The sequence below is a fragment of the Rattus norvegicus genome, chromosome 4 (assembly GCF_021556685.1).
Source record: "Rattus norvegicus strain SHRSP/BbbUtx chromosome 4, alternate assembly SHRSP_T2T, whole genome shotgun sequence".
NCBI lineage: Eukaryota > Metazoa > Chordata > Mammalia > Rodentia > Muridae > Rattus > Rattus norvegicus.
In genome coordinates this window covers 179,486,340-179,514,070 of record NC_141537.1, presented here as the reverse complement: position 1 = coordinate 179,514,070, position 27,731 = coordinate 179,486,340, and the positions used below count along the sequence as shown (strand labels likewise).

General features: G+C 44.7%; 1 protein-coding gene across 33 annotated transcripts in view; it reads left to right on the top strand.

Annotated features, from left to right (window-relative positions):
• Positions 1–27,731, top strand: part of Sox5 (SRY-box transcription factor 5) — a 955,418-nt gene that overhangs the window by 322,742 nt on the left and 604,945 nt on the right. For 3 of the 33 annotated variants that reach the window (XM_087655717.1, XM_087655715.1, XM_087655729.1), the window contains exon 4: positions 10,378–10,576. The exons of the other annotated variants lie outside the window; for them this stretch is intronic. The gene's annotated coding sequence lies outside the window, so the exon portion shown is untranslated. The remainder of the gene's footprint in view (positions 1–10,377; positions 10,577–27,731) is intronic. 33 annotated transcript variants of the gene reach the window in all.

The following is a 27,731-nucleotide window of genomic DNA, read 5'->3' as shown; positions in this document are numbered from 1 at the left end:
AAATACAAGGCCCAGTAAAGCTGAAGCAAAAGATGGGACTACTTGGGCGCCCTGAGGAGTTGTTTAAAGCCTTAGGCTTTGTGGCTGAAAGCTGGACCTGGTCAGAACCCAGGGTGGTCAGTTGTGGCTCCCCAGGGGGGTGGTTGTTCAGCACAGCAGCCGTGTGCAGAGCAGGTCTACGTGGACGCTTTCGGAGATCTCTGTGATACGCAGAATTATATAAGTCACAAATGTCCAGTGTAGGTCTTCACTCCCTCCGGTCCTTGACACCCATCACCCACTCCTCGTGCATTCTGGGTCTGCAGATGGCCAGTCCTTTCCCGCTCTGGATTCCCAAGCTACAGGTCCGACACTTTTATTTTTGCTTAATTAATCCTTATTGTTATTGTGGACTACTTGGGTTTTAAAACTTACTTAGAAGGAACTAATTTCCATAGCAATGAATTCTAGACTCGGGACGTAATGTACACGTATGTGCCATGCCTATTCATGGCTCCTCCACATCTCCATGCTGGGAAAACACAGGCTCGGTCCTCAACTGACTCACGTGCCTATTGTAATCGGGAAGCCAGGGGATGAGTTCCTCATGTGGATTACCTTGGTTTGTCTCTTCATTTTTAAGAGGTTCCTATTGTTTAGTTCCTTATCCATCAATTATTTCTAGAATTCATTTATATACATTACAAAATTTCTCTTAACTTGCTAGATATAATCCTAGGGGGTGATTTTTAAAATAGTAAGAAATAATTTTTAAACGTTACCCAAAACAAACTATATTCTTTTTTTCATATATCATTTTTATTCTCTGGGGATTTTATACAATATATTTTGCTCATACTCACCCCACAGAAATCCTAAATCCATCACCTACCTACCAGGTCCTTCTCAATTTCACATCCTCGCTCTCTTTTCAATAACCACCCAAGTCCAACCTATACTGTTCATAACTGTGGGTCTGCCCACTGGACCATAGTTGACCTACTAGGGGCCATATCCTTAAAGAAAACTGGCTGTCCGCTCCTCAGAAGCCATCAGTGGTTGGTGTCTCATCATGTAGGGCTGTGGGCACATTTGCTTCCGTGTTGGGATATTGACTAGTTGGATTTGAGCAGGCCTTGTCCTGGCAACCACAGGTTTTGTGCATTCCTGAGTGTGGCCACTCTGTCATGTTCAGGGGACACTGGGTTGCTTCAGTCCTTCAACCTTAGACTCTTACAGATCTTCCCCTGCCCTCTTCTCTTATAGTTCCCAAGGGTTTGTTAGTATGTGTGTGTGGGCAACATATGTGTGTGTGCACGTGTGTACATGTTTATGTGCATGAGTATGTATGCATGGCCATGAGTGAATGTGTGTATGTGTGTGCATGCATGTAATGTGCGGGCACATAAGTGAATGCATATGCATGTGTGTATGCATAAGTGTGGGTGCACGTATGTATATGTTCATGTGCACATGTGTGTGCATGCGAGTATGTATAAGTGTGTGCATATATGTATATGCTCATGTGTGTATGTGTGTACATGTGAGTGTGCATAAGTATGTGCATGCACGTGTACATATTTATATATGCCTAAGTGTGTGCATATGCATGTGACCATTCGTGGGTATGCAGTTATGCACATGTGTGTATGTTTGCATCAGTATGTGTGCATATATGTGTGTCTGATATGACTGTTTCTTGAACTGATTCAATGTTTTTAGAATGACTTTTTAAAATTATCCTAAATAGTGCATAAAAGGCGATATGTAAATGGATTGGGAAGTGAAATGAGGATCCAAAACGGTTAGCTTTATCCATGCTGGGTCCTTTGAGAACACAGTCTGTGTGGGGAGCAACTTCCCATCTCACTCTTTGTGCCTTTCAAGCACTGGAGGGCTCATTATTGAAATTTTATTGGTCATCTTGGTCACAGTTACAAGAAGTTCGTTGTGACCCTAAAGAGGAGGGTGTTAGCGTTTTAGGGAAAAGTTCAGGGTACCGGATACCATTATGAATTCTATAACATAAAGGAATGTTTATTAATTGAAAGTGGAGAAATATTCCTTTATTATCTGATAGGTTATACTTCTATGAATAACACACGTTTCATGATGAGAAAATGCATGCATTTAAAAAATATCTCAAAGCCCATGGTTTTAAAAATTTTGTTGCTTTTTATTTCTGATTGTAAAAGACTAAAGTTATGTTTAGAACATTTGGAATTATATGGTGGTAGAAAACAAAAACCCCAATAATCTTTTTTTTTTCAAGAGAAACAATGTAACAGGTTCCTTTGCATCCTGCCTCTGCATAAGATAACCCTTCTGCCTCCGAGTAACCTCTTTCTGGCTTAATTTCCCATCGACAAAGCATCACCTTTATGTCCTGTCATCTGACTTAGTCAGATACGGCTTCCGGTTTATGTCTGTGTGCCTTGATGATGATCCCCATAAGTTAAGTAACTGGGAATGTGGGACTAGAAGCCGAGTGTATGTCACTTTTTTCATCCATGTTGACCTGGCACTCTCAAAAGCTGTAAAAGCTTGACTCTCTGCGCCTGTGTTTATCCTGGGGCTTAGCACTCTGGTCTTAATTTTTCAGTTATACGTGTGGACGAAAGGTCTGTCCCTGCCAGGTCTCCTATTCCGTGATCTTAATGTGTACTCATACTTGGAACACGCCCGGTGGTACTGAAGATAACATGGGAGGAGTGAGAGGCTGACAATGCGCTATCTGGATTCTGTTTTGTCCAGGGTTCCCACATGGCCCCCCACCCCGAGGTGACTTGCATGCTACTGCACATGCAACTGAACCCTGAGGTGACTTACACGCTATTGTACATGCATTTAATGGCTTGCTTTAGTAGAAATGGACAGGACTGAGGGAAAGACCTTCTTATAATGAAATTATTTCAATACCTTTCAGGCAAGAAATTAGTTTCATCAAGGAAATTGATTTAATTTAGAAGAGATGCCATGTTTATAGCCATAACCAGGTTAAACATTTCTTCTCCATTCCCAGATCAGAAAATAGCGTCTAACCAGCATCTAGCCGCAAATCGATTAGTTCGGTTTAAGGTTTTCAAATTTTATTAATACCCCACCCATCTTTACGGCACTTGCTTTTATGGGCAGGCCTCTTGTCACAGAACTTCAACAATAAACAAGGTGTGATCAGAGGTGACCACTCAAGCCCCCCGAGCTGCCGTCCTTGGCAATAGGGATGATTTTTGGCTCACAGAGCAGGTCTGTGATAAATAGATGTTTTATAAGGAAAAGAGCACACCTCTCTTGGTGGTCTTCATTCTATCTTTTGTGTTTCTACACACTGATACCCCCCTTTTTTTAAAAAAAAGATGTTTGCAGTCAGAGTACTGATTTTATTCCCAATGGCTTTAATTATAGTCACAAACTTTAGGGGCGGATTAATTTTCATGAATCATCCAATACGCTCTGTAACTTCGGAACCTAAATGGAGGGGAAATCCAGAATGTTGATGGCACACACATGGCAGCTTTGGTGTTTGCCAGAGCTTCATGCTGTGGATTGTAGCAGCACCAAGTGCTGGTGGCAGGCCTAATGAGCCTGAATATTCTATGCAGACACAGAGGGAAACATAGTTTCCAAATCACCCCCAAGAGATGCCTTTGGTCATCCGAACACTGCAAAGTAGTGAGGGAGCCTCCCCTTGCTGAGCTCATCTTGTATTGGACAGGGAAAAACAGTGGGTTGGTTTGTTTCCACAGACTCCCCTTTGCCAGCACCCTTGTTCCTATTTAAGGCCCTGACTGTTATAGTCCTGCCCAGGAGAGAGAGGTTATTTATTGTCCCCAATTTTGCCCTCCTCCTCCCCCCCTCCTGCCCTCCCCTCCTCCTCCCTCTCCTGCCCTCCCCTCCTCCTCCCCCTCCTCCTTGCCCCTTCTCCTTCCCCTCCCCCTCCTCCCCCTTCATCCCTGTCCTCCTCCCCCTCCTCCCCCTCCTGCCCCTCCTCCCCCTTTTCCTCCCCCTCCTCCTCTCACTCCATCCCCCTCCTCCCCGCCTTCTCCTTTTTAAAGAGTGAATTCCATTTTAAAATTTCACACCAAGAGTTCTCAGTTGGTAAGATCAGAACAAAGAGGCTTTTACCACTGAGTCAGGCAGTGCCACAGGTGAAACTAAGACCTTCCTCCATCAACATTACTATAAAGCTGTGCTTGGATGTGGGTTCATTTCAGATGGTCGAATGGCACATTATGAATTTGGATATGTTGAGGATCCTGGTACCACAGGTTATTTTTAGGTGCAAAAGAGTATGATTTAGGGACATCAGGCTTTCTACTTTAACTGACCACGCGGAGGGCTTCCTTACAAATCTAATAGAAAATCTTGACTTCGCTTTAGGCACCCATGCATTTATAGACTGGTAAAAGCTGCGGGAGGGAAGTCCTGTCCGGTTAACTCATCACCCTGTTATGGCTAGGCACACTGGATCTCAGTTGACTAGGGTTACGTTAAGGGGACCACGTCATTAGGGTCATTAGGGAAGTCTATCCCGTGAGCCTCTCCAGGTGGAAATGTCCCTTGTGAAGTGGCTGTGACAGAGAGCTGTGACTGTAGGCAATGCATTTGCCACAGACATGTAGAGAACCAAGGGCCACTTGGTGTTTCATATCACCACGTCACAGTGAATTTGTTCTTGCCACCGAGGATAACTGTACTGGAATGGATCCCGAGTGTCCTGTGATGTATAGTCAGCCATGGCTTTGGAGTTAGATGGCAGACTTACTTTCCCATACTGATTTTATTGAAGGGAGAGATGGGCAACTAACTTCTTGCCTAAGCGGGGAGTTGAGCCAAGAAAGCTGTGTATAGAATAAATAATTTGAATACTTGCGCACATTTCAAGATTTAATGTTGGTATGTGAAATTCTTGACATTTCACTTTGAGATCTGGTATATAACCCTCTCTCCATACGCTACATTTCTGTTCTTCTGGGAACTGTGGCTTCACAGAATCGGCAGCCACCTCCCCTAACGAACCATCAGCATCCAGGCGCACAAAGGAACAATAGATGCTACACTGTAGAAAGTGGAGTGTAGCGGAACCAGGGGCTCAGAGACTCCAACTCAGGGCCAACGACTAGCTTAGTTTTTGTTTGTTTGTTTTGTTTTATGTTGTCTCACATTTAAATGCATCCTATAAAAAAAAACCTCAGAATTTAAATTTTTGGTATATGATTTGGCTATGGTGGTGTAGACTAAAATATACCTCGAAGACAGGCCGTGTACCATGGATTCACCCGGCTACGTGTGATTTTTATGTTTTGAAATCAATAGACAGGCAGTAAATTGAACTTCGGGGCACGTCGCATTTAAGGGTCTCTTTATATAGCACCATAACTTTCTGTATATAAAAGAAATATATACATTTTGGTAAAATTAGCATAAGGCCTTGTATCTGGAGCCTCGCATCCCTCTGTGGCCGTGTGGTTTTATTCCTTACGTCTCCTCTACCATCGCCAAACATAGATATTCCGGACATTGGCTTGGAAGGGAATGGGCAGGTTAAATCTCCTTAAACAAACATGGAGAAGCCTCATTAAAGGAAATTGCCCAGGCATCTTCAGACCACACTCTGATTCTGAGAGTTCAGTGAGGAAAACTTTTCTCCTGCCTTTTACTGCAGAGTTCCACTTTGTCTTAAGTGTCACCAACAGATCGGCCACTTCCTTTCAGTGGCAAGTTTCTCAGGTGCTTTTCAGTTTAATGCAAGGAGCTAATTGTAGCCCCAGGGCTTGGCAAAACACTAAATGCTAATCCGGGCAGTATCACCTGCTTACATGGTGAGCTTCTAGGAGTCTCCTCAGCCTTTAATGGTCTCTCACTGGGCTGCTGACTTCTGCTTTCTGGAGCCCTAAAAACAAGGCCCACCAGGCTGAGATTAAGTCTGAAGGTAAAAAAAAAAAATCACAACACAGTTTGGGACAATAACAGAAATCTTTCACTTTCACTCCTGATAATAAAATGTATTTTCATGTCCTTAATCTTACTTTGTTCTTCGTGATCTCTCAGCAGAATTATTAGCACGTTGGTGGCTGTCTTCCCCCTTTTTATCATGAAGGATGCTCAGGGGAGAAAGGCCCTGAGCCTTTAGGACGGTTCTGTCAGTGATCTCAGTTCCTCTCACTTCCGTTGGCAGGTTCCCATAGCCAGAGGAGAGCGGTGACCTGCTTCTCCTTTGTCTCTCAGAGCCTGCTGGGAGGCGCAGTTGTGATACCACATGGAGCAAGGGTGGGCTGGGGTTCTGAAGGAAGCTACCCTTGCCTCTTGACCTGACTGAAAGTTGGTATTTCAATCGTAGCTGGTTTATCAACAGATACATAAATGAAGAGGCGCATCTAGTCATGTGATGCTGATTTTGGTCCCATGACAGAGATTGTGACCATGCACTAGTGAGCGAGTGGCTGGGAGCTGAAACTACAGAGGAGATCAGTTCATCTATCTGTTCTTTTGATCTGTTTGTCTGTCTATCTATCTATCTATCTATCTATCTATCTATCTATCTATCTATTTCTATTGTCTATCTATCATCTATCTATCTATCATCGACCTATCATCTGTCTATCTATTGATTATCATCTGTCTATTGTCTATCATCTATATTGCCTATCTATCATCTGTCATCTATCTATTATCATCATCATCCATTCATCCATCCATGCATCCATCCATCTATCCATCCATCCATGCATCCATCCATCTATCCATCCATCCATGCATCCATCCATCATCCATCCATCCATGCATCCATCCATCATCCATCCATGCATCCATCCATCATCCATCCATCATCCATCCATGCATCCATCCATCATCCATCTATCCATCCATCCATCATCCATCCATCATCCATCCATCCATCATCCATCCATCCTCTATCTGACTGAACCTTTCTATTTTATCACGGAATATGAGAGCTGAGCAGAAAGCCTGCTTGGTGTGCACGGCAGTATCCCAAGTACAGCATGGGATGAGGTTCCTGTAGTGAAGGTGGGCCGGATCATGTTTCCAGAGATGTAAAGTGCAGGTTGTAAAGCACGGGATAGGAGTTTGGAATGGAGAGCGCCCACGGAGAGGCATTCGTGCAGCTCAGCGCATGCCAGGATGGCTGGAGACCCTCTGCACACAGGACCCTGGCACAGAGCTCATTCTCTGCAGATGCTTCTCTCTCTGCCCTTTGCTCCTCTGTGCTTCCCTGCTCTTTCTCTGGGCTCTTCTGCGTCTCAGCCATCCACTCAGGGAGAGAAGTGTGTGTGTTGATGTCACGCTTACATTAGAGTCCACTCCCTTGTTGTAGAAGGATCCTGAATAGGCAGACTGAGTTCCCATTGCCTTTCCTTGTGAGAGCCTGACTCCCAGCAGGGGCCTCTGCCATTCAGGGGCCCAGTATAAAAACCTGGGAGTCACAGACAGGGTCTCTGAGGCTCAGAGGCCCAGTACAAGGACTTGATCTTAAGTGAGATGTATTCTTTGTATTCTGATATTGCAACTTGAAGTGATTCTTGTAAACAAATAGCCAGATCTTTAAATTCTCGTTTCAAATGTGACACTATTTAAATTTTATTATTATGATTACTGGAAGATCATCAACTGTGCATGAGATGATGAAAGGTTCATTGGAAATAACATGAAAGTCATCTCCAGACCAGCCGTTGAAACTCACCAGAGGGTAGAGACACTTGCCTCCAAGCCGGATACCCTGAGTTCACCCAGACCCATAAAATCTGCACTGTAGAAGTACAGAACTGACTCCTGAAAATTGTCCCCTGGTCTCCATATACACACCCACCTTGGCAAATAAGTGAATAACACAACATTTAAAACAGAAATTAAACATCCAAATGGCTTTTTGTACATCAGTAGTATGGGCATGGTGTTTACGTATGAAATGGGTCCCTATACTATGTCATTGGCATCCAAATGAGTTGAAGTACTTCTCGATTTGAAAGATACAGTTTGACTCTACTTCTTTAGAATTTCTTAAATGTGTAGCCAATGACTCCACGTGCCGTGCAGTTATTGAAGTTGAAGTGTAGTGTGGTTAAAGAGTGGATTACCACATCCAGGGCTACCTCTAACGTTGGAGGAGACAGGAGACGTTGGTTCCACCCATGTCAGGTCATATCCTTGATTCCCAGAATGCCACGTGAAAATCAGCTGTGTTTTAAAGCAAAATCACGTCCATAAGAATCTTTAAAAAGTCTAATTGTGTCGGCCCAGAATACGTACAATAGTTAACTTTGACTATGGGAAGTGAAATGCACATAACTTAAGGGTTCTTGTGGGAAGATATGGAACACGGCGGTTCTCTTGCAGCTCTTGCGTACATGCGTTTAACTATAATAATTCCATCATGTAGGGTTGAAGATGTATGCAAGTCAGGCCTTCTCTGCGACACGATTAATTCGAAAACAAAAGAGGACATGATTTGAGGGAGCTACAGGATGGATCCATGGAGAATGTTGTTGTTGTTGTTCTGGTTGATATGTTCCTTCAATTTTAAATAAACCAGAAATTTTTCCACCCACCCCGCCCCACACATATTCGAAGTCTGGCGCCCTTAAGTAATTGGAATAGATACGAACCAAAAATAAGCTTAGAAAATATAAAATTATTTAATCTATGCTTCCAAGCTGCCAAGCTTTACTCATAAGATGGCTTTAAAGCCATCTCTTATGGGCTCTGTATGGTCGCACGCAACTCGAAAAAAGAAAGTCGTTTTCCAAGCCAGGAGCAGAGAATGAAGTCAGTCAGGGAGACAGCGCCTTCCTGACATCCTAGTAGAGGGAGACAGTGAGGGGGAGGAGAGAAAACAGCAGAGAGGAACAAAGACAAGTATTATAAAAAGCCCATTCGAGCGGGCCGGGCCTCAGCAGCGGCTGCTCCCATCAGAGACAACGCAGCCTTGGATCTACCCAGCAGTGGTGATATTCAGAGTTCCGAATCCCCCACATCCCACCAGTCAGAGCGCACCTATGAATCTGAGGACATTACTCCAGTGATCGATCGTCCTCCCTGTCCTCACAACTCCCTGACCAGTGTGATGAGCATTATTCTTTGCCATTTGCACAAGGTCCCGTGGACCAGGGGACATATAAACCACCGGTGAAGAGTGCCACTTGGTGTCTAAAGACCACACAGCACAGCCACCTCTCAAATGTCTGTGCTGTAAAAGATGTTTCCCTTACAGCCCTCCCCAAGGTGGGAGGGAGTGGGTGCTGTGTGCTAGAGAGCTGCTGAGTGTGACAAGGGAATCTCAAACCATCCTGGCTGCAAGGCGCCTGTCTGTGGGTGGCCTCAGTCTTCCAGGTGTGATGAGTCCCCTGTCCAGTCTCCTTCAATCGATAACTGACATTGTCTTCAGTCTCCTGAGCGAAGTGAATTCGGCGTAGTTGGAAACAGCCACAGAGTGATAAGAAGTGTAAGGAAGTTGGCCCCAGCTTCTGTGTTCAGAACCAGGCAGCAAAATAGAAAAGAAAGGCCCCGGGAAACAATGGCAGCCTCCCTGAGGATTGTGTGGTTGTGCATGTATGTGTGCCTGTGTGTATATGTGCCTGTGTGTGTGTCCATCCCTGTGTATCTGTGCACATGTGTATGTATGTATGCTGCCTGTGTGTGCATGTGTATGTGTGCGTGTGTGTATGTGTGCCTGTGTGTGCTTATGTGTGTGTATGTGTCCATGTATATGTGTGTGTGCATGTGTGTATGCATGTATGTGTGCCTGTGTGTATGTGTGCCAGTGTGCACCTATGTATGTGTACATGTGTGTGTGCACATGTGTGTGCCTGTGGGTGCATGTGTATGTATGCCTGTGTGTACCTGTGTATGTGTATGTGTATATGTATGCATGTGTGTGTTTGTGTGCATGTGTATGTGTCCATGTGTATGTGTGTGTCTGTGCATATATGCATGTATGTGTGCCTATGTGTGCCTGTGTGTGCCTGTGTGTGTGTGTGTGTGTGTGTGTGTGTGTGTGTGTGTGTGTGTATACGTGGAACTTTCTGTTTTGAGTAGACTGACTGGACAGTAAGCACTAGGGGTCCCAGTATCTTGTCACTGCCCTCCAGTATGCTTGAAGGCATATGGGTTTTAACATCCCAATACTGGCACACTTGGCTTTTTTTTTTTTTTTGGTGGGTACTGGGGACCTCGACTCAGGACCTCATGCCTGTGAGCCAGCCACTTTATTCACACAGAGCTTCTTTACGGCCCAGGATTGTTCTGGAAGCCAGGACATCCAGTGCTCCCTTTACTTCAGTACCTTCTGACTGTGAGTTGTCACGTAAGTCCCCTCTTCGACCTGTTTCTACTTGAGTGTGTTGGAAACGAGTCTCCTGTTCTCCGGCTTGCTCTTTCCAGGGATCTATTTAAAACCCGATCTGGTTATCGAATGCCAAGTTTGCAGCCAGACCCTCCCTGTGCCCGCTCCACCACACCACATGGCAGCACACAGCAAGGCTGGCAGAGCCTTCTGCTGGCATCCTCGTGTTCAATGTCCCAGATTCGGCGGAGGATGATCGCGTCCTGCCAACAAGGTGCTTCCTTCGAGAATACCAAGGTTCGGAAGGACGGCTTCGTGGGAGCTGGGGAGCCTGCTTGGAGCTGTTTTTGTTTAATTTCTATTAATTCTTAGGGAATTTCACACAATGTATTTCAATCAAATTCTTTCTATAGCCTTTCCCAGATCCACTCCACCTACCTACCAGTCCAACTTCTTGTCTTCTTTAGTCTTTCCTTTTTCCTTTTTCTTTATAACATACCGACTCAAATTTGGGCTGCCCACATGGATTCATTGTTCACTAGTCTGTGATTTGTTTCTTTAATGTATCTTGAAATAGGTATTCCTGTATTTAGTGTGTGTGTGTGTGTGTGTGTGTGTGTGTGTGTGTGTGTGTGTGTGTTCCAATCTATGTGTTCAGGTACATGTCACATGTCTTATTGGGCAGAGATCATGGGACAAGTTGTGAACATGGGTCCTCTCCTTCTACCTTGTGGGTTACGGGGATTGAACTCACGTCCCTGGACTTGGTGGTAAGCATCTTTACCAGCTGAGCTGCCTTGCCAGCTCCTGTCATGCTTTTCTGATTATCATACTAATGTGTGTTTTTATATTATACTACATTTCATATTAAATTTTATCGTGTCTGCTTTGCCTTCACAACCATATACAGTTTTTAAGTTTACCATTTTAACTTTCGGTTTAATACTTTTATATACTTTTCTTGCTGCCCCTGTGATTGTATGGCTAAGACAGTTTCTGGACAGGCGTTTGTCCTCACCCTAGCCACATGTCCTGTGTTTTAAGTGCTGTTCATTTTACTGCACTCTCTCCTTTTGTGTCACCTAGGGTATTTTGTCGTTTGGTTTCTAGAATCTTGTCCTTCACTATAAGCGTGAACTTAAGAGAAAGCAGTGAAATCCTTGCTTTGGGGACATTTTCTGAGTATTTTACTCTTTTATCCTTCCTCACCTGACTGAGGTGCCGGTCAGAACTGGTGAGGGCCAAGCTCGACCCAGATTATGTATTGCAATTGCACTGGTTTCTTCAGTAGGAAGCTACATGCACGAGGGTGGGCATGCCTCCCCGCGTCCCCGAGATGCTCCAGAAACGGGGATGTTTTGTGGGTTCTTTCGGTTTTGTATATTGAAGTGCTTCACAGGTTACAGAGGATATACAGCTGCTTCTGAAAGCTGTCATACAAGGCGTAGCAGCCAAGCTTTATACACTTTCCCTAGCAAAAGCCAGCACACCGAAAACCCAAAACTGCAGAGGTTCCCCGGCGGAGTTATTGATTATATCAGGAGGCTCAACCCTGACCATTCTTTAAGTCATCAGGTGATAGTATTTGGCCAGTATTTCTGCTATGAAGCACTTACTTCCCTATATTGTCTTCTTAAAAAATATTTTGTGTGTGTGTTTGCATGTGTATGTGTATGCATGTATATGTGTGTATGTGTATATGTGTGCATGTGTATGTGTATGTGTGTGCATGTGTATGTGTGTGCATGTGAATGTGTGTGCATGTATATCTGTATGCATGTATATGTGTGTATGTGTATATGTGTGCATGTGAGTGCATGTGTATGTGTGTGCATGTGTATGTATATGCATGTGTATGTGTGTGCATGTGTATGTATATGCATGTGTATGTGTGTGCATGTGTATGTGAGTGCATGTGTATGTGTGTTCATGTGTATGTGTGTGCATGCATGCCTATGTGTGTGTGTGTGTGTAACTGCATCACGGCACACATGTAGAACTGTTCTCCCCTTCTGCCATGTGGCTCCCATGGATCCACCGCCATTTGTCAGAAGTGGCAGCCTCTACTGGCAGAGCCATCTTGCCAACCCAGCCCATTGTGATTTGAAGGCTTCCTCTCACTCTGGATCTACTTCGCCATCTCGAATTTTACCCGAATGACTTGGGTTTTCAATTAATTATTATTAATTACATGCAGGCTAATCCTCGTGTTGATAAATCGTCCTGTCCATTTTACAGCCCGGCCTTATTATTGCTACCATTCTGAAATAGTGAAATTGGCCAATAGTGAAATTCCTCTTGATGAAGAGGGGATATCCCAATTCTGATATGTGCTGAGAGAGTCGCAAAAGATATTATGTAGACGGATTGTTACACAAATGGGGAGAAGAAAGTTGTTGATTACAAGAGAGGTGCGTGTGCCACTGCGATCTTGGAAGAAGACGACACAGTCTGGCCGGTAAGAACACAGAGAGAAGAGATACACAAAGACCGTGAAGGCAGAATGCAAGGGGCCTACCTGGACTTACATGCTTGTATGAAAGTCTGAGAATTATAAAATCCCAGAAGATTCGATAGCCCCGTTGCAGATCTACAGGTCGTATGTGCCGCCCGCCATACTGGAAGTATATCCTGGGGTTGGAACATTTGTCATATGTTCTGGAATTATACACTTCACACACCCCTGGAAACAGAGACCCAAGAGATAAGGGATGTTTTTAAAGACACACGCTTAGTTGTGTTTTCTTTTAGTGTCAGACATGTGACTCTAGGCCTTTCAATCCCCAGTCTCCTGTCGCTCTTCAGTCACTGTAGTCGGAGATTCTTTCCCCTGTGTGAGCACGTGACGTGCGAGCATGTGTGGGGAGGATCAATCACTGGGCACAGTGTGGCAGGGAAGATCGAGAAAGAGTTTGATATTACATTGTATAGTGTTGATCCAGTTGGAGAAGAGGATTCTGAATATTTACCTCAAAAAAGGGGAACTAAAGTGGATACAGAAATGATCAATGCCAGTACTTGGATATTGAAACAGTGTTTGCTGGCATCAAAACATCCAACTCTACCCTACACAGCACAGAGAGTATCTCCCATTAGCATAAGGATGGAGAAAGGACTAGAGAGCTGGAGGGATGGTGAGGTGACTACCACGAGGACCCGAAGGTAGACTCCTGACACCCGTGTAGAAAGTCATGAAGGGCAGCTGTAGACCAGGAGACTCAGACATCACACAGACACACAGACACACACACACACACACACAGATACACACACACACACAGACACACACAGACACACACACATACACACACACATACACACACACATACACACACAGAAACACACACAGAAACACACACAGACACACACTCACACAAACACACACAGACATACACACACACATAGACACACAGACACAACACACAGACACAGACACAGAGAAACAGACACACACACACACATAGACACATACACACAGACACACACACAGACACACACACACACAGACACAGAGACACAGACACACACAGATACAGACACACACACACAGACACACACAAACACACACACAGACACATACACACACAGACACAGAGACACAGACACAGACACACACAGACACATACACACACACAGACACACACACAAACACAGACACAGACACACAGACACACACAGACAGACACATACACACACAGACACTCAGACACAGACACACAGAAACAGACACAGACACAGACACAAACACACACACACACACACACACACACACACACACACACACACACACACTGTGCTAACAGAGCCATGAGCTGGCAGCCTTACCTGTCATCTGAAGAGTAAGTTTCCTGGCTTTGCACTTTGTTGGTTCCCTGGTTTGTCCTCCTCAGGCCACCATGTCTTCTAGTTGGAGCCTCAGCTGTTTGAAATATCACAGAGGGTCGGTCAGGAATGAGTGATGGGTCCTTTGGCATCAGAATGTTTCCTAGCAACCATACAGTTCCCAGCCCAACTTTTCACACATATGTGGTATGCGTGTGTTTTACTTGTGCCTGGGTGCACAGCACATGTGTGTGTCTACAAGTTGAGGCTGGAAGTTTCCCTCAGGTGTTTTCGTTGCTCTCTGTCTTGAACGTTGAGTAGGATCTCTCCCTGAAGTCAGAGTTCTCTGTTTTGGCAGCTGGTAAGAGGTTCCCTGTCTCTTCCTCTAGTACACTGGCATTGTATGAGGGCTGGCATGGCCACACGGCATTTATATGTGTTCTGGGGATCCAAATTCTCTTCCTTACGATTGCATGGAAAGTTGCTTTACCCACTGTCCTGAGTCCTATTACAGCTTTTTGTGAATTTTCTTGTCAAGAGAACGGGAGAGACGGACAGAAGTCAGTATCGTGGCTGCATAGTTTTGCTATTTCTTATTATTGTGTATTAATAATTAATTAATTAATTTGGGGTCAGGGTTTTATTGGGTCCCACTGGCCCCACATTCATCATGGAGGTGAGATGACATTGCGTTTTTGTTCCTTCCTCCGTGTCTTGAGTGGTTCCAGGTGTGGCCCACCGTGGTTGGTTTCTGCAGTGCTGGGATTGAAAGTGAGGCCTTGTGTGTATGAGCTAAGCACCACCCACTGAGGTACATGCCCAGCCCTTTTTCCGTGACTGTATTCTTCATGTTTCTATGAAACTCACCAGGAGGCCTCTGCCATTGTCAAGATGGGAGCTCTGTGTTGGGACATGGTGCATGATGGAGACCTGATCTAAAGGACCCAGGGGTCCCCGGATAAGGTGGCTTTGTCTCTGTTTGAACTCTGCTGCTCAAAGGGAAATACCTTGGCTATTATTTGTCCCCATTCTATTCTCTGCATCCCATTCCCTGCCCTTCTTCAGCAACCCTGCCTGTGTCCGGCTACCCTTTCCCAGGAGTAAACCCTAGATGTCTCCTACATTAACCCCTGCTTATGGCACGAGAGGGAGCCATGAGGTGCTCTCAATCCCCACCCCCAACCCGGACAGTCATAAATTAATTAAAGTAGACAGGAACCACCAACAAAAGAAAGTTCTCCGTTTTTCTCCCCTCCCCCTTCTCTTCCCTTTCTTTCTCTTTGCCCGGTAAATAGCCAGCTCCTTTGTTCCCCGGCTGTAACATTTCTTCTCTGTCCCATTGTCCTCATTGTTCTCCTGAACAGGAGGGGTCTGGGCTGGGAGCAGCAAGGTCTCCGCTAATGACGGGAAGTCTTTAAAGTTTGCACCGCATTTCATCTTCTCTGTGGGAGTTTTAGGACCGTACCCAGTGTTTGATCCCCACCGTGCAACTTTGTTTCTAGTTAATTAACAGATCCCCCATTACCCTTTCTCATTGAGAGGCGCATGGGAGGCCCATTGGGAGGTAATTCAAGGCCAATCTGAGTGATGGGGAGAATTAGTGAAGTCAGTTGTTTTAGGGCTAATGCTCAGGAAATAAAGATGTCCCATTTCAGAGGTCTCATTTGAAAATTTAGCTTATTTCTCTCTTCTGTTACCAAAGAACAGGTGCTGGGGGTGATTTTGCCCTGGGGCGGTATAAGGACCATTCAGAGGCAATTTATAACGGTCAGAAATCTAAATAAAAAGACGACGATATTAAAAAGTGTAGCAATGTTAACAAGGTTTTTTTCCCCCTTTCTTTTTATGGCTCACGGTCTCTTTCTGCCCAGCCTATTAGCCAGGTCACGACTGTCCACAGACAGTAACTTGTGCAGGGATTATGAGGCGGAATCGCATGGGTGTTCTGGGGGTGACTCATTTTACAGCCCAGGAGAAGTCAGACCTTGTTCCAAGGGTGTCAGGATGGTTCGAGAATAGCAAATCACAGGTCAGCCGTGGGATTCTGCCCCCACTCCAGGCCCTTTCCAGTGAATGTGGCAGAACAGTGCCACGAGTGTCGCAAGTTGGTGTACACGTGCCTGTATCTGAGCCCTTATGTTTTGTTGAGTGTGCTAGCCCGGGCCACAGGTAGCCCCGCTGACAAAGGTGTCTGTAGGGAGAATGCCTTGCTCAACTTCCTGTCCTTCTAGGCCCCCAGCCCTATGAGCAATGACCCCCTTTATCTAATGAATTAGGAGCTACTCCCGCCTTGCAATTCTCAGTTCGACACTTGGCACCGAGAACCAAAAGCAGGGCTATTTAGTGCAGCAGTAAATGGCCCGCCACATTAGCCCCCTGGCATGCTAGGCTATTAGGTTGTTTTACTGTTGTTAAAGTTACATTTGTTAGGCAGAGCTGCTGCCCCTCCATACAAACTGAGCAAAGCCTTACACCCAATGGAGACAGCACATGTGCGCAACATGAGCCAGGCACGACCTGAAGGGCCAGGCCTCCTGGCTTCACCTCACATGGGCAACGCTGTCCAGATGCACAGGCAAGAACCTGGAGGACTCTGACTCTACAAAGAGTGGGCAGAGGTGGGGAGGTCCCTGGACAGACCATATCTCTGCTGTGCTGTGACTAAGCTAATTACACGGGCTTGATTTAGCACTTTAAAGCAGTTCATAAGTGAACCACTAATTGTCAGAGTGCCATGGAGTAAGGAAGGGCCAGAGTGAAGGCTGATATGGCCAGTACCAAGGAAGACACACACTGCAGCTAGAACAGAAGGCTGAGACATGGGAAGAGTGTCCCCAAATGGAAGGAGAAATAACTATGGTTGTCGTGTGTGTGTGTGTGTGTGTGTGTGTGTGTGTGTGTGTGTGTGTGTGTGTGTGTGGTGTAAGAACGAGAGAGAGAGAGACAGAGAGAGAGACAGAGACAGAGACAGAGAGCGCAGTAGACAGACAGTCAGACAGAGAGACACACATACACAGAGTGTTTCTGCAAAGCTAGGGACATGCCAGCCAGCGGTATCTAGCTCCATGCAGCCAGCTTGTGGGTTGACTTGGCATTTGGTAACTTGGGAGCGGCTGCCAGTGTGTGTGTGGTGGGGAAAGAGGGAATAGACAACAAGAAAAACACATAGAGCTTAAAAAAAGATGTAAAATGATTCACTCCGTGCCATATGGACAAAAATGTTGTCACAAAAATAAGGCCAAAAAATAGTGCCAGGTTAGACTTTTAGTTCAAAAACATATGTATAACCATCCCATGAACATGAATTTTAATTAGTATTTTGATAGAGAGAAACCAGATATTTTTTTAACCTGCTCTGTTCTTGTTTTCTGTTCCTCTCCCAGTTTTAGCCTCCATTAAACATTCATATACTGTATGTTTTGTGTCTGCATGAAGAAAAATGCCTTATCCCGGGACTGGTGGGAATGCAAACATCTTAGTTTTCTGTGGCATACAAAATATCTTCCCGGTGGAGCAAGCAAGTACAGGCTCATCACGGAGAAACCGAGCTCTCTCTCAGAGACCCAGGCACACTAGGGAGGAAGGGAGCCATATGCCTTGCTTTTTGTCAGCAGAGGCAGCTGGACCCATTCCGTTCCCCATGTCCACCTTTCACACCGCACACGTCTCGTCTCTCTGGGGTGCCTGTGCAAGAAGGGCTGCATTTCACGCATATATGTGTGTACATACACATGTATATATGTGCATGTGCATATAATGTATATGTGTATGGATTATTATTAAGCATACAGAACAGTTCAGGGAGAGAATGGGCCAAAACCACACCAAGGTAGTTCTATTTGGTAATAGATCATGTAGTTTAATAATAAACCAATCTAATATATTCCCATATTTGCTTATTAGCTGTGGTCTACATACTTTTACCCATGCATATATGCATATGTGTGTGGGTGCTTGCACATTTGTGCACATATGTTTAGGGGCTGGAGATCAATGCTGGTGTCTTCCTCTATTGCTCTCTACCTTCTTTTGAGAGCTTGTCTCTCACTGCAGCGACCTGCATGCCCCTGTCCCACTAGACTGTCAAGGCTCGGGATTCCCATCCTTGCGTGCACCAGGTTACGGGTGCAGGCTGCCACTCCTGGCTTTTCCGTAAGATCTGGAAGGAGGATTCAATCTCAGGTCCCCAGGCTCCTGCTGCCAACCCGTTCCCCTCAGAGTCATTTCCTCATCTCTGAGCTTCTTTTGTTTCCACAAAGCATTGGTAATGATTGCAAGTTCTGTGATAAGCCATTCTCCCTTAGCCAAAGTCACCCGGCTTCAGTGGGTACTTCCTCAATCCCTGGAGTGAGACAATACAAAACGTGTATGTGTGTGTTGTGTATGGTCTGGCGTGTGTGTGTGTGTGTGTGTGTTTGTGTGTATGTGTGTGTGTGTGGTGTGTTTGCATTGTGTGTGGTGTGTATGTATATGATGTGTATATAGTGTGTGTATGTGAGTGAGCTATATGTAGTTTGTTTTGTGTGTGTGTTGTGTGTGTATGTATGTGTGTATGTCTGTGTGTGTTGTGTGTGTTTATGTGGTGTGTGTGTATGATGTGTATATAGTATGTGTGTATGTGTGTGTGGTGTGTGTATGTATATGTGTGTATGGTGTGTATGTATGTGCATGTGTGGTATGTGTGATGATGTATATGTCATATGAGTAGTATGTGTAATATATATGTGGTGTATGTGGTGTGTATGTATGTATAGTATGTATATATGTATGTGTGTGTATGTGTAATGTGTGTATGTATGTGTGTATGATATATGTGGTATGTATGTATGGGTTGTATATATGTGTGTAGTATGTGTGTGGTATGTGTGCACGTGTGTGAAAGTAGTATGTGTATATGTGTAGTGTGTGATTGTGTGTATTAAGAAGGTTGTTTGACAAGGAAGCAAGGTACATTCAGACTATCCCCTCAAAAGGAATATTGGCGAATCAGATATTTGTATTGTGAATTATATAATTTAATAGTAATTCTGTTTAATTTATTTAAAGTATGTTATCAATAAATTATTAATAATGTTATTAAGTTAAAAATAAGAATAATTATCACTTAGCATTAAAACCCAAACCTGATATGGTGTTCTATCCTGTAATCCTAGGAATTGGAAGGTACAGGTAGGAAAATCAGAATTTCAAAGTCATGCTCAGTACACAGTGACTTCCCTGACAGCTGGGGCTGTGTAATACCCTCGCAGACAGACAGGCTCCCTAAAGGAAATGGGGTAGGACAAGTCAGGCAGATCTTGGTACAAGCTCTAGGTCGTTTCATATTCTCTGCTGGAATCCCCAAGCCTTGCAGGGGGGGAATTACGTTTATTTCAGATGAACTCAAAGGTGAGTTGAAAATCTGCAACTGTCTTATGAAAGGTGAAGTTCACCTCCAGGTTGGGAGTTCAAAGATGCCTCGATGTTGTATTTTGGCAGATAGTACTATGGTCTCAGCTCCCTCTTCCCCTGGGGAGCCTATGATCTCTTCCCTGGACAGGTTCTGTCTGGAGGCATTTGTTGAATTTGACCTCTTGATACTGATGGCACGAAGGACTTGCTGTTGTCTTGTGCTTTGCTCTCAAAGGAGTTTGCACGATTCCTATAAAGACCGTGCAATGGTTTGGCTCTGGAGCATCCCCCAGTTGCCCACACATCAAAAATGCATCCCCAGGGTAGTGTTAATAGAAGATGTAAGAAAATCTGAGTGGTGAGGCTGAGGGTTGGGTTCAGGAACAGTGAAGGTGTGTACTCAAAATCTATCAGGGACCCCGATCTCATGCTCCCTTTCCATCACCAGTGATCTCAAAATGAATACGTTCCCCACATTCTTTCCCACATCATAGCTCCTGAGCAATGGACCAGCTAGTCCTGGCTGAAACCTGCAAAACCTTTCTTCTTCATAAGATGGTTATCTCAGGCATCCCTTTGACCATAGAAGGCAATATGTTACTGGACATACAGTCACCTCAAGGTGCCAACCAGAGTAAATAAAGTGTTCATTACTTAAAAACTGTAGGTAAGATAGTCTTGGATTTACATACAGGATGCTCATTTCAGCAGAGAGAAAGCATCATCATCATCATCATCATCATTATCATCATCATCACCTTCTGACTTTCAGGGCTCTCACTCTTGCTTAGGTCTGTGTATGCTGGAGTGCTCACCAGGCTGTCATGGCATGTTCCAGTAGATATCTCTCTCCACTCATTGATCCCTCCATCCCTCCATCTACCTATTACCTGTCACCTCTCCTTTCCTCTCTCCTGTCCTACATCCTTCAATCCACTCATCCACCCATGTCTTAACCCACCTATATCCACCTGTCTTTCCATCCATACACATATCCATATGTTCACCCACCTACACATACTAACACTCATACATACATACATTCATACAAACATTCATACATTCAGAAATGCATTCATACATACATTCATATATTCAGAAATGCATTCATACATACATACATTAGTACACATATAAATTCATATATACATTTATACATTCATGCATTCATACATACATACATTCATAATACCTTCATACATATACGCATATATACATAGTACATACATTCATACACACGTACATTCATACATATATACATACATTCATATATACATTCAAACACACATAGACTCATATAGAATACATTTATATTTACATTCATACATATATATTCATATACATTATACATAATATATTCATATATACATTCACACATGCATACAAATATTCATTCATGCATACATACATTCATACATGATACATACATATACTCATACATACATACATACATACATAATACATACATATATACATACATACATCTCTACCCTCATATGAGTTCTACAACTGAGGAAAGTTGAATGATGTTTCCTTACTGCAAAGGTATTTGTGTGTGGGTTATGGTTTTGGAAGTGCCAGTAGATTACAGTTAATTTAGGGTTTCAGAAGCATCTTGCGAAATGAAGAGGGCTGGAGAGATGGCAAAGCAGTTAAGAGCCCTAACTACTCCTCCAGGGGTCCTGAGTTCAAATCCCAGCAACCACGTGGTGGCTCACAACCATCTGTTAAGGGATCTGATGCCCTCTTCTGGTGTGTCTGAAGACAATGACAGTATACTTACATATAAAATATATAAATCTTGAAAAAAAAAGAGAAACGGAGGAAAGTCTCAAAACATACTTCCCTCTAACTGCTCTGTGTATATGGGCCATGTTTAAGACTCAGAACTCAAGGGGACTCATTGAAGTGAGGATAGACATCCCGGCCTCCACGGCCTGCCCTGCTCTCCCAGCAGTGACACTGACACAGAACACAGGAGCTCACACAGGCCTTGGCACCCTCTCTCGCACTGACACTTTGGTGAAAATCATGGGGTGATCTTTGGAAATACTCTGGCAGGGTTGGGTTGTCATTCAGTGGTCTAGTAGCTTTGAGTGCATAAGAGTCTTGGTCTGATTCTTAGTCACCCTGAAGTGTAAATAATCATGAAAGAAATGTATGTAGTTTTTAAATATGGCATTAGCTGCAATTACAAACTATTAGAAATAACCTAAGTCCTCGTATGTAAGACACTTGTTGGATACATTAAAATACGTTCTTATAGTAAAATATGTGATAGTACAACGAATGAGGCCGTTCTCTATGTATGATTTGTAGATGTTTTCAAGGTCCAGGGATGGGTCTGGATTAAAAAAAAAGTATCCAGAGAGTTAACAGAATGCTATTGTTCCCATCACAAAGGCTAACAAACAAAAGTAATTACATACAATTGATAATTTAAAGACATAAATACAGGAAAGATAGGTGTGAGCATGGGAAATTAATTAACCATGACTAGTACGTAAGTGGGTGAAAACAGCATGGAACGGAAGCAAACGGCATGGCCCTCATTTGCAGCTCTAATTTTTGAACCTCATGTGCACTTTATGTCTTTCGAAGGTCAAATTTAATCAACAGAGATGAGACAGTATCTGATTGTAAGATGGATGGATAGACAGATGGCTGTCTTTGTGGCTGGAGGTTGGGACCATTGCTTTACCCAACACTGAAAGGGAGGGAGGGAGAGAGAGCCTGAAGGAAGTGGTAAAGTGAATAAATAGTGTTGTTGGTGGCCTACCTTATTCCTTAAAGCGTGTTTGCGTGAATTCCCAGAAATGCTGGGGTTTCCTCCCTCGTCTTATTAGAACCCTAGAAAGGATAGGAGATTGGACAGAGATGGCTCTTCCTGACTTAAGGCATCAGACCGGAGTCCCTGGTGTGATGACTTAGATATTCTGCTCAAAGGAGAAGGCGGTGTCTGCACAAAATGTTTGCCTGCACCTGACTCACAGCCATGAAGACGACACAGTGTAGGTGGTGTCACTTGCTTTCTAGTAAGCCACATCACTTCACTCTTCTAATTTTTATTTACTATACGAAAAAAGTCAATACTCTCCCTTCTACCTCTGCGCAGCTCAAGCTCCTGAGGGAGAAACCAGCTTCGAAGTTACCCCTTTAAAGGCAAAACGTGTAACAATCACTAAAATTATTTTACTGACGAAATGCTACCACGGAAAAGGTGGTGGGGGGGAACATGAAACTTGGCTGATTTAATGATTTATCAGGGAGTTTTCCAATGGCCCATAGTTATTAAAGAAGGTATCTAAACTTTCTCTTCTCTCCTGATTGGCCAATGGGCCAGCTCCTAGACACTATGTATAAAATAAAGATGTACTGATGTCTGCCATTTACACGTTAGCCAGCATTGCAGCCTCCTTACGTGACAGGAATTGGCTTGCTTTGGTGGTATACATGTAGCTCTGAGGTATCTCTAGAGTCATACTTTCACTCTTGGTCTTAAGTAAGAGAAGGGAGGAGTCATCCTGAGGCTGACACTCCCTCTGTAGAGAATGTGTGTTTGATTTCACCCCAAGTACTAGAACCTACAGCGTGTCTAAAGTGGGAGTGCTTATTTTTATCCAAGGATGCTCTGATTAAACAGGCAAGACTTCAAAGCATTTCAGGAAGGGCAAGCCATGCTACCTGAGAGAGCAGATGCTAGGAGAGTAGGGGGAGCTGGAGGAGTGCAGACTCCCGTGTGTTTCAGATGGGAATAAAGAGTTTCTGAGGCCTCTGTTTCCAGGTCAGTCAGTGCTCTCAGCGTTGAAGCTGATTGTCGACCACTTGCCCTCAAGTCCCGACCCCAGGAAAATAGCAAGAATAAAGCAGAAACAAATGTTTCTTATACCAAAAGCTATGGACTATGAGAGCTCCCATTCACAGTGGGCAAGGTCTACGATCTTAAGTTGGGGATGCATAGACTCTGTTGTCTCCAGAGAATACTGGAATAAATTTTGCCAGATGGGATTCTGGCATGGATGTGTATGTCACACCTCTGTATACTTGTGGGTGCACACGCACAACCCCCCCACACAATGCACACACACACAGAAAACCCCCAACTCCCCACGCATACACACACATGCACACACACGCACACACCCCTTCATACACATATAGGCATACCCCCCTCCTACATGAGTGCGCGTGTACACACAGACACACATGCATACACACACATGCACACACACTCACACACATACATGCATACACACATGCACACACATGCGCACATGTACATGCACACCCCACACTCATACACACATGCACACACATGCACATGCGCACATACACATCCCACACGCATACACACACACACATGCACACACACACATGCACACACATGCACACACATGCACACACACGCACCCACCCCTTCATACACATATAGGCATACCCCTCCTACATGAGTGCATGTGTACACACAGACACACATGCGCACACACATGCACACACACACACACACACACTATTCTTCCTCCTTTGCCATCTTATTTACATGTCATCTCCTAGAGTAAGTTCCCATCATTTGAATTTTTTAAAAATATATTTCAATATTACTTAAGCAAAGATGGGGAACGATGTGAATGGCTTTAAGAAATGTCATTACCATTCAAATACTCTGTGGATAAATTATATTTTAAAGGTGGGGGGGTGCCCTGAAACATTCCAAATGGAGGCCTCTCTCTAAGTAATCAAAATTGCTTTGCTTGTTCAGAGCGGCATTAAAAGCCCTGTCTGCTAATTGAGTGAAGGCAGGGCCGAAGCAGCCCTGTCCCCTCATTAGATGATCTTGCAGGCATGGCTTGTCATCCTGGGTTACCAGGCTCAATCTAACAGTACCGCTGGCTCAAATGAATGGTAATTCATTATGACAGACTATGTCCTTCCAGCGTGGCAACAATGGGGAGTCAGTGGACCATCTGTCTACTCCTGCTCTGTCTTGATCCTGCTCCTTCCTGCCTGCCACAGTGCAAGCAACCACCTTTGCATAAACCTGTGCTCCTTGGGTAACTGAAGATTCTGCTGAGAGATAAGAGCCAGGCTTCCTGAAGAGGCTCTAGGACAATAGACTAGGGAGTTGCTGTGGAAAACCATGCACTTCCTAAGGGAAGCACAGTGCACTTGTGTACAAGCATGAGCGTGTGCGTGTGTGCGTGTGTGCGTGCATATGTGTGCATGTGCGTGCATGTGTGTGCACATGTGTGTGCGAGTGTGTGTGCATGTGTGCGCATGCATATGTGTGCATGTGCGTGTGTGCATGTGTGTGCGTGCATGTGTGCGTGTGCATGTGTGTGCATGAGCATGTATGTGTGTGTGCATGTCTGTGTGCATGCATATGTGTACATGTGCGTGTGTGTATGTGTGTGCATGCATATGTGTGCATGTCCATGTGTGTGCATGAGCATGTATGTGTGTGCGTGTGTGTGCATGCATGTGTGTGTTTGTGCGTGCATGTGTGTGCACATACGTGTGCGCATGTGTGTGTGTGTGCATGTGTATGTGTGGGTACACACACATGTGTTATGGATTCCTAACCCCATGTGGCAAGCATTGGGAGGTTGAATGAACCTTCTCTCTGGCCATCCTTTCCCACCATAGGACCAGGCAGACTGAGTGATTCAAAATGTCCTAGCTCTACCAAGCAAAGCGTGTCAGGATAAGTCTCTGACAGGGCTTTCCCTACGTGTCTGTAGATCACCCACAGGGGTGAAAGGTGGAGACTCTACAGGGTGCTGCTCCTTCCTGGGAACTAAGTCCTGGACTGCAGTGTCAGACACGGTTTCCCACACCCGAGTGTGAACTCACGGTGGGACATCTACTTTAAGCAGCTGGGCCATGTGTGATTTCCACAAAGCTAAAAGCCTGGCTTCCTCACACACCTTTTTTTTTTCTTTGACATTTCACAGATTTGTACCTTTAGGTTACATTTAAAGAAATAGGCCCATCTTTCTCAAGATACTCTGATTGAGTAGAAAGGCTATCAGTGATTAGTCACCAATATCCATCCATCTATCCATCCCAACATCCATCCATCCATCCATCCATCCATCCATCCATCCATCTATTGGTGGGGTCTCTTTGGGGTTTGACTCTGTTAGCACCATTCCTTCTGTCCAAAATTTCCATTCAGAATGCAAAACCATCACTCTATTCTACCACGTTTTTGATTAAATACAAGCTATCCGCCTTTCCATAGTACCTGCTAATGGGTGTCCACTGAGCTCCTGCACAAATACGTTCTCCCACATCTGTCTTCACAGTAAATACCTTAGCTCCAACACCCCTGAGACATCCATTGCTAACTCTCTCCTGAAAAGCAAAATCAAGCAAACAGTGTGTGTGTGTGTGTGTGTGTGTGTGTGTGTGTGTGTGATGCACACAGTGCTGTATGTATATGTATGATGAATTTAGTGCTGCACATATGCCTCTGTCATGGGCTTAGCACAGTGTATATGTGAGAGTGATAAACTTGGTATGTGTTTATGTATACATGACTAAGTGTGTATATGTGTGTACCTTGAACTTAGCGCTGGGTGTACGTGCACTCTTTGAAGTTAGTGCTGCTTCCGTGACTCGGGAGAACTGCCGTGCGTGTTCTTACCATAGTCATGGGAATAAACGGAAGCAGGTTAAGTTGTTAAGGACTCTGGGATTGCTACTGGCAGCATGTGGGCTCTGTGGAAAGAGGCTAAGTAATATGCATGTCCCTGATGCTAAGGGCTAAGGGGATAAGACACAGGGCTTCCTGCTCTGTTCAAAGCTCACAGTGGCTTCTGCTTTTTCTAAGAATAAAAATCTGTCCTTGCTGTAGCAAAGCAGGCATTGGGACCCCAGAGTATCCAACCTTTGTATATGGCTGAACATAGTTGATCTACAAAGTTCACAGTCAAGAACTACAAATGCTACTTCCAAAAAACAGAGGGCTCTCCTAAGGTTTTAAATATCCCAGGCCCCACTCATCAGATATCGTTTCCTGCGCCATCCCAGAAAATGGGAAAGGTCAGGCTGCTCGGTTCCTTAGCTGAACATGCTGTGCTGGTCTGCCTCAGCGTTCTCTGCTTACAGCAGAGGCTTGAATGTCCTCCAGCCTCTGTCTTGCCGATGTCCTTCTTACAGTTGTACCCTGTTGATTTGGATTCTTGTCTGCACACTCCCATCAGGAGACAGAAAGCTTCCTGGGGGAATTTTAGTGTTTCGTTTTCTGCTCTGATCAGTAACTGAGAGCAGAGGTTCAGAAAGCAGTTTCTAAATGAACGAAATCTAGACCTGTAACCGCTTTCACCAGTGCTGTGCTAAAGACCCAGACAGGTAGGGGATGGAAAGACAGACCACTGGTTGAGAATGCTTGCAGCTCCTGCTGAGGACCTGGATTCAGTTCCCAGCTTACATAGCATGTTGGACAGCTCACAGCTGCCTGGATCTCCAGATTCAGGGAGACCTGACGGCCTCTCCTGGCCCCCACAGATGCCTGCAGACACACGCATAACCAAGCTAAAAATAAAACATACCTTTTAATACAAGGAACTAGTATATTTGTCAAGAGACTGTCAAAACGAGAAGTTTGCTTGTTCTCTCAGATGAGCATCCTCATTCAGTTTATGAACTTGTTGATTTCCAACTTTAAATCGGGCTCTATAGAGGCAAAACAGGCAAAACCACAAAGCAAGCTCGTTTTACAAGCCTCTAGAGTTTTTTTTTTTTTTTTTTTCCGGAGCTGGGGACCGAACCCAGGGTCTTGAGCTTGCTAGGCAAGCGCTCTACCACTGAGCCAAATCCCCAACAGCAAGCTCGTTTTAGAGGTGGGAAGTTTTGGATAAGAAATCACAGGAAGTGGGGAGCCAGTAGCAAGGAGGTGGGAATGGGAGGAGCGAGGCCTCCGGTTTGCTTTACTTTTTTTTACTTTAATATGATAACTCACGTCCACTTTGAATCATTACATCACTCAATACCTCAGCAAATACTAGGAAGCAGTGTTGCCGCAGCTGCCCACCAGCTCCACTGGAATGAAGATGGGTTGTCCTGTCAGGTCTCCGGTTCACAGGAGAGCTCTGCCCTGCTACCTCTAACTACAGGCGCCCAAGGACAGCTCGGGGTTCTCAGCTCTTGGCGTTTCCTGTGACGTCTACTTCGTTCGGAGCTTTTGACAAGCAAAGACTCAATGCTGAAAAATTGTCCAACACGTAGTAAGGCACAG